The sequence below is a fragment of the Sorex araneus genome, chromosome 4 (assembly GCF_027595985.1).
Source record: "Sorex araneus isolate mSorAra2 chromosome 4, mSorAra2.pri, whole genome shotgun sequence".
Classification (NCBI taxonomy): Eukaryota; Metazoa; Chordata; class Mammalia; order Eulipotyphla; family Soricidae; genus Sorex; species Sorex araneus.
The window spans coordinates 99429471-99438056 of record NC_073305.1 but is presented as its reverse complement, the minus strand read 5'-3'; the positions used below and the strand labels follow the sequence as shown (position 1 = coordinate 99438056).

Sequence of the window (8586 nt, the reverse complement as noted above, 5' to 3'; positions counted from 1 at the left end):
TATTCGATATGCCAAAAACAGTAACAACAAGTCTCACAATGGAGACATTACTGGTGCCCGCTCAAGCAAATCAATGAACAATGGGACGACAGTGCTACAATACTACAATGCTATATAAAGTAAAAAAAAACATACAAAATTTATGTGTAATAAGGTGAATTAATAAAGGTTATCCTTGGGTAGGTAAATGAGAAGAAAAAAGTTTCTAGAAAAGTTTAGAACAGATTTCTATAATGATCTAGATGAATGTTCCATAAATGTGTTTAGTTTGTGGAAATACATTATCCTATGCACTTATATGTTCACTTTTCCATTTGAATAATAAATATTTCAATAAAAATTGTTCTTCTATTATTTTCTCCAGTTATTAAATCTAACTCACACAGTAAACTCCAACTATAGATTCTATATTCCTGCTTTTTCATTCCTTTTTACATTTTTTTCAGAGCTTTCATATTTGAGTTTATTCTTCATTTAACTTTTAAAACACTACTATAGTTGAATATTAAAACAAAACAATTGCAAGTAGTGAGTATTATTACTGATAGTCCTTCCCTCATTCACTACTGCACATGGAATGCCAGCAGTGTGACTCACTGGCCCACTAATTCAGAGGTCTGACACTGAACACCCCCCCTGGGGTGGTGCTTATCATCCTCATACGCTTCTCCGTTGTAATGCGCCGTCTTTCCTGACTTGGATCAAAGTCCACCAGTTCTACCTGGTCCATCTCATCAGTCTCTTCTACTTCCTTCCTCTCAGGAAGAAGTTTTTCCAGCAAGGAGAGTTTATCAGGAGACAGAAAGCCATTCTCAGGAAAGTTTACCTTAAATTCAATGATAAGGCGACCCTTTTCATATGGTCTACGTAAATTGGCATTCCTTCATTTAGCACACACTTGATATCACCATGCTTCACAATCTGACCTGGATGAGAAGTGATTACTATAGTTCAGTTGTCAAGAGTAGATATTGGCTTCTGGAAGCCACACAATGCTTCAACCAACTGTATGTCCATACACATGAACAGGTCTGCTCCTCGCCTAGTGAAAACAGCATGGTCCTTCTGATCTAAAACAATGATAATGTCTCCTGGCTCCAGTCCTGGTTCTTGGTCTCCTTCACCATGGAATGTTATCTTCTGGCCATCTTTCATACCTTTGTCAATGTGAACTTCCAGAATCTTCTTCTCTCGGACTATCTTTCTCCCATTGCAGCTTTTACATCTGTCCTTAGGACTGATCCGTTCCCCATGGCCCTGGCATTCCATGCACACAGACTGAATTTGCTGGACCATTCCAGGCCCAATCTGATGAATTCGTATTTGCATTCCAGTCCCTCGGCAATTGGGACAGCACTCTACTGCTCCTTTCTTACCTCCGCGGCCTTCACATTTGTCACAGATCACATTCTTCTGCAGGGCTAGCTTTCTTGTTGCACCATTATATAAATCTTCTAAGGTTACAGAGAGTTGATGCACAACATTTTTACCTCTCCTTTCTCTCTGCATCCTTCCTCCTCCTCCAAAAAACATATCAAAGATGTCCATAGGGGAGCCGAACCCGCCACCTGCTCCACCTTCTTTAATTGCCTGTTCTCCTTTGTCATATAAATCCCTTTTCTTTGCATCAGAGAGCACTTCATAAGCTTGAGAAATCTGTTTAAACTTCTTTCCTTCATTTGGATTCTTATCTGGGTGGTACTTCAAGGCCAGTTTCCGGTAAGCCTTTTTCAATTCTTCCTGGATGGCATTGGGTTTGACCCCCAAAACATCATAGTAAGTGGTTTCTTTCACCATTTTCTACAGCCGGAGAGCGGGGCCGAGGCCGGTGTTGGCGAGCGAGCGGGGTGGAAGTGTGGAGGGCGGGGGTTTCGGAGGGGCGTTGGCTGTGCGCGCAGCTCGGGCAGCCGCGGCTCTTCCTCTGCCTCTTTCCCCAGCTGCCGTTCTGGAAAGTTCCCCCTTTTTACATTTTTAAAAAATATCTGTATCTCTGGTATCTTCCTTCACCTGAAGTCTTTCCATTTAATGCTCCGTTGTGTCAACATCTCACTTTCCCTGGAAGTTTGGGTGCCCATGGAGATAAAACCTTGCTCTAGGAGCCTCTTCTGGCTTCCCTTGGTGGCACTGAACTTGAACCAGCAAGCTGAAGTTAGGCTCTTGAAGGTAGTATCTAATTTCCAAGGTTGGCTACAGTGCTAGATGACATGATATTGAGACGTGCTAGTATATTTTTACAGTACCTCCAAGTCTCCTTGGGTTCTTCAATTTATGATCTTTTATTTCCCTTTTTAAACCCTCACCTCTTAGAACCACAAAGTTATAAATATCATCATCACATTCTCCCTTAAAACTTCCAATGTCCTACAAGTTTCCTATACTTATATTCCCTCCCTTCTTGGATCCCTCTAATCCAGGACTTCTAAAAAATAAATCTGGAGCTGGTGGTCATTTTATTATAGGGCTTAAGGTCCTTGTCTTCCATATGGCCAACCCCAGTTCAATCCCCAGCGCATATATGATCCTCTAATCTCTACCTGGAATGACTCATGAGCACAGCCTGAAGTGACCCTAAACAAAAAGATAAATGAAATCTGATCTGATCATTTTACTGGCCCACGGGCCTTAAATTTTTTATGACTATCCTTAAATCACAGTGATAGTATTTATAAAATTCACAACTGTGCTGGCACTTCCAGTGTCTGCCATTTGTGTCCTCAAGTTAAAGTTCAGTTTTGTTATTCAGGCCTCTCCTTGTCTTCCCAGACCTTTCTCTTACCACTTGTTGACTTCACCCATTCTCTCCTCTGTTTCTCAATTGCACTGACATGCCTTTCCTTTATTTCATCAGTCTAGAACAACGTTTTGTTTCCTTAGCCTAGCTAATCCCCAACTAAACTTTTCTTTAGAAGTCACCTCTTTTAAGTCTTCCTTGCCCTCCAAATCTACCTTAGGTTCAAACTAATTATTTTATGGCACTTGGCACTTACCCAACACACTGAACTTTTTAAGTAAATGAGGGGGGAAAAAGAATGAGTGGAGAAATAGTCTAGGAGGTAGGATGCTTGCCTTGCACACTGCCATATGGTTCCCCAAGCCCTCCAGAAGTGATCCCTGAACATAGAACCAGGAATCAGCCCTAAGCACCACTGGGTGTGACCCCAAAACAAAACAAAACAACAAAACAAAAAAAATGAATTGGAAAAAATAAGGAAGCAAAAGAACCAAGTCTAGAGTCTCTTTTCCAAAAGATTATCTAAAGAGAGACACTTAACAGTCAGTACAAGGAAAACCAGATCTCAGTCATGACAGAATAAAAGTATCAAAGAGAGGGTTACTATTGTGAAGAAAAGAAGAGCCAGGGCTCAGATGGAAGTCTTGAACAATTATGATGGCTACATTTATTTAGTACTCACTGCATACTGGATGCTATTTTAAGTTTGCAATAAAAACAAAGGCACAGATCATATAGTTGATGATTACTCAGCTTGTAAGTGAAAAGGCAAGACCTAAAGGCAGACTGTCTCCAGATAAAAATGTTCTTAACCTCCCTGTCAAAGTGGGTTTAAGAACGTTTTTTAAAATGAATAGAAACTTCCTCAAAAAAATAAATACAGTGGGGGGAAAAGGCAGCTCAGATAGAGAAGGGAACACCAAGTAGAGGATATTGGGAGGATCTATTCAGGTTGGAAGATGGGGACTGAAAATAGACTATAGACTGAACATGAAGGCCACTCAATACCTCTATTGAAAACTACAACATCCAAAAGGAGAGAGAACAAAAAAATGCCCTGTTGCAGAGGCAGGGTGGGCTGGTGGAGGATGGGGCGGGGGTGGTGAGAGGGATACTGGGATCATTGGTGGAGGTGAATGGACACTGGAGGAGGGATGGGTAAACAATCACTGTATGAGTGAAATGCAAACACAAAAGTTCAAAAGTTTGTAACTGTACATCATAGTGATTCTCTAATAAAATTTTTTTAAATACAAATTACCAAAAAGGCACATGAAAAAATTCTCTACATTACTAATCATCAGGGAGATGCAAATCAAAACAACAATGAGGTATTTCATATTAAACCACAGAGACTAGCACACATCAAAAATAACAAGAACAATAAGTGCTGGCATAGATGTGGGAATAAAGAAGCTCTCTTTCATTGATGATGGGAATGCCAACTGGTCCAGTTTTTCTAGAAAACAATATGGGTATTCATCAAAAAACTAAAAATTGAGCTTCCATATGAACCAGCAATGCCATTTCTGGGAATATATCCCAGGGTGGAAAAAAACAGTAAAAATGACATCTGCACCTGTATGTTCATTGTTACACTGTTTGAAATAGCCAGAATCTGGAAACAACCCAAGTGCCTGAGAACAGACAACTGGTTAAAGAAACTGTGGTACATCTACAAAATGGAATACTATGCAGCTTTTGGGAAAGATGAAGTCATGAAATTTGCTTTAAAATGTATGGATATGGAGAGTACCATGCTAAGAAAAATGAGTCAGAAAGAGAGGGACAGACATAGAATGACTGCACTCACTTGTGGAATATAAAATAGCATACTATGAGACTAACATCCAAGGACAGTAGAGAGGAGGGCCAGGAAGATTGTTCCACAGTTGGAAGCCTGCCTCATTAGCAGGGGGGAGAATACAGTTGAGATAGAGAAGGGATTACTAAGTCAATGATGGTTGGAGGGATCACTCGGGATGGGAGATGTGTGCTGAAAGTAGAGAAAGAACCAAACATGATGCCTTCTCAGTATCTGTATTGCAAACCATAAGGTCCAAAAGTAGAAAAAGAGTAAGATGGAAATTGTCTACTGTAGATGCAGGAGGTGGGATGGGGGCGGAGATATACTGAGGACATAGGTGGTAGAAAATGTGCACTGGTGGAGGGATGAGTATTCAATCATTGTGTGACTGAAACTCAATCATGAAGGCTTTGTAACTGTATCTGTTGGTGATTTAATTTAAAAAAAGAAGAAGAAGAAAAAGGAAACTCTTAAATTATGGGAGAAGTTTTTTTCTTTCTGGAAGCTTATTGAGTTTTTCTAGATAATGTGGGTTTAGGAAACATGAAGGAGCAGATCCCTATCTGAAAGCTTCTCCTTTTTCAGAGAGAAATTAGTGTCCTCTTCTGCAGTGGTAGGGCAGTGGGAAACTTGAGAAAGAGAATGAAGGAGAACATGATGGGCTGCTTGAGCCCATCTTAATCACAAGTGCATCTTAAGCCTCTAGTACATAAAGTGTAGTCGACAGTCCAGGATGGTTTGCAAAATCTTTGTTTCCTACACTCTACTCATTATGTATTATAATAGAAATTGTTTGTAAAATATAATAGAAATTGTTTCAGACTTTTAATTTAGACTTTCGTAGGAAAATGATATTTCTTATCAGTATATTACATGATCAGTGGCTCTGCCTTTTGTAGTGGACAGGGAGCAAGATTGGGCTACATCCCACAGAGCTCAGATCCTACTCCTGTCTGCTCAAGGATCACTCCTGGTGGTGCTCAGGGGTCTACATGTAGTGTCAGAGGTTAAACACAGATGAGGTGCATACAAAAAGATTTTTAAGAGGAGATCGATGAATTTTGCCATTATCTGTCACTGTCACTATCATCCCGTTGCTCATCGATTTGTTCGAGCGGGCACCCGTAACATCTCTCATTGAGAGACTTATTGTTACTGTTTTTGGGGCTGAAGTGATAGCACAGCGGTTGGGCATTCGCCTTTCACATGGCTGACCTGTGTTTGATTCCTCTGCCCCTCTTGGAGAGCCCGGCAAGCTACCGAGTGTATGGATCCTGCATGGCAGAGCCTGGCAAGCTACCCATGCGTATTGGATATGGATATCTGCCATTATAGACTTCAAAAATGAGCAAGAATATTGGAAACTTAAAAGTAGCAATAATGGGGCCAGAGATTGTTTAATGGACTTAGTGCAAGCTTCTCACACAGGAAGCCCAGTTTTGATCCCCACCACTGAATGATCCTTTGAGCACCACAGTAAGTGATGCCTTCTGCACAGAGCTGGGAGTAGCTCCTGAGAACCACTGAGTGTGACTCAAAAACAAACCAAAAGAAATTAGTACTAATTATAGTAATTGGTAATTCCTAAATGCTTGAGAAGCGCTGATTATGGGGAGAAGAAAAGAGTAAAACTCTAGAGGACTACACAGCCAACTCCCATAATGATCCCACATGGCTGAAAGCATTCCAGCTACTCCCCATGAAAAAAGGAAGTCTAACTTCTCTGAAAATGGTGCAGCACGCTCTGAGGAGTGGTATGAACAATGGAATGTGTGACTCATGCAGAAAACCTGCTGAGAGGCATTGCTGTGCAGTGTCAGGAACTACGCTACATGACTGAAGCAGAGTTGTAAAGAAAAGGGCCAGGTCTCAGAATGAGAAGACCTCAAATCCACTTTCAGCTTTACTTTTGACAGCCTCTGTAATCTTGGAGAAAAATCACTTAATCCTTTTAATCCTCTGCTTCAGCCTGTTTACCTGAAAGGGAGGTGGGTAAAGCGTACGTGAAGGTGAGGAGTAGGTAGAGCTGCGGAGAAGGGCATTGCCCTAGATAATCCCTATGACTTCTTTAAACTTTCTATTTTCTTATCATCTGTTCAGTGATTCTGAGAAATTCACAAACATCAAAGCATATCTAACTAACAGCTTCTCAGGCAACTATCACAGAAACACAAACTATTATGGGATCCTACCGGAACAAGGACCTTATGTTCCTCACAAGTGAGTTGAAGAAGTAGCAAAGTTATTTGCCTAGTATTTCTTATAGCAAAAAATGCAGCATGCAAATATTTTATCTTCCATAGATATTGTGTATTTTCTCATGGGATATGTTATATGTATATTTAAATTCAATAAAAATATGCTCAGGGGAAAAATTGCACCTAAACTTCCTAAATTGTCTGCCTAGTTATTGCTATATTAAGCCCTTTTTTGTCTCAACTCTTTAAGAAATGAAAGCTTAACATAATACTCAATAAATACATGGTATAGTCACTTAAATATATGGTATTTTTGGTTCTAATGATGGTGTTCAGGTTTTTCTATATTCTACTTCATACACTGCTCTGTGGTTAGACAGCTTATTCTTTGTGTATTCTTCCATAGGAACTGAGGAGTCCAGAAGACCATACATTACCCTCATTACAAAGAGTTAGATAATGAAGGTCCAAGCTTGGGTCAGAGCCTGAACTTGGGTGAGAGCCCAACTGTTTCTATTTTGGTGAGAACATTTCATTATATTCCAATGGACCTAATAAAGTGTTACTGCTTAAATGCTTCCAAGTATTTCTTACAGATTATCCTGTGTACTTCCTCTCTTGTTTTAGTTAAAAGAATTCTTCAATTGAATTGTGATGGATAGCAACTAAAGATTCATTTCTCCAGAACATGATAATAAGCCCTTCAGTGGGAAAAGCTTCCCTTTGTAATCCAATCGCTTGGCAGGTATTAGTAAAACTCTTTGGTTTGCATTTAAATAAGATGCTAATTTATTCCACTACATAATTTTTGTGAGAAAATAATTACCATAGAATTTTCCAGTTCTTTTTAATCTAAGGTTTAGTATTTGCATTATTGTTATTTTACTGGCAGTTTCTGGTCAATGACATACTTTTATTTCCAGATATGCTATTAAGGAGTTTTAAATAATGCAAGGTAGATTCTGTCCATTCTTTAAAAATAAAAATGAATTTCATAGTTTCTGTTTAGTAACATCTTAGAAGAGCTAAAATATAAAATCAATAGAAAGAAATTAATCATTTTGCCATTTTCCTCAGTGGAAATGTCTCATAGAATTTCTTCCCTGAAAACATACTATCACCACCATAGTATTTTTTTCTTGTTTCTCTGATTTTATTTGGGTAGTCAGAGAGTTTAAAAGATCTACTACATCTTTAAATATAATTATAAATAATGACTTAATACAGTTAATCTGAGATTTCAGTTTGTTTTTTAGTTTTGGGTTTTTTTTTTTTTTTGGTTTTTGCTTTTTTGGGCCACACCCGGCAATGCACAGGGGTTACTCCTGGCTCTGTACTCAGGAATTATTCCTGGCGGTGCTCAGGGGACCATATGGGATGCTGGGAATAGAACCTGGGTCAGCCGTGTGCAAGGCAAACACCCTACCCGCTGTGCTATCACTTCAGTCCCTGAGATTTCAGTTTTACCAAGACAATAGGAAACAAATTCTAGTTCCTTTCTAACCTTTGGGTCTCTAGCTCCCACTGTCGACTGTGTTTAGTTCCTTTATAAAAGTATTAAACAAAATATTGAGGGATCCCTACCTAGGAAAGCCACAAACTATAAAAAGAAAAGCTGGATAAGGATATAACTAAAAATATAAAGAGAATAAATGAACAGAAAATTTATGTTACTTTTATCCTAAATATCCTTTCTTCAGATCATTAACCAAAATAGATAATCTTTGACCTTCAATACTCAGCCCTAAAATCATTCTAACATTTTATAACAAAAATTCAAAGCCTCCCTCCCTCATGTTAACCTGGAATAACAAAGTTGAACAATGTTTAGCTAACTGAATTAGCCATTC

At 39.2% G+C, this 8586-nt stretch overlaps 1 pseudogene; it reads right to left on the bottom strand.

Moving 5' to 3' along the window:
- Positions 1-593: 593 nt before the first annotated feature.
- On the bottom strand, positions 594-1909 carry LOC101549247 (dnaJ homolog subfamily A member 1-like; annotated as a pseudogene).
- Between the last annotated feature and the right edge of the window lie 6677 nt (positions 1910-8586).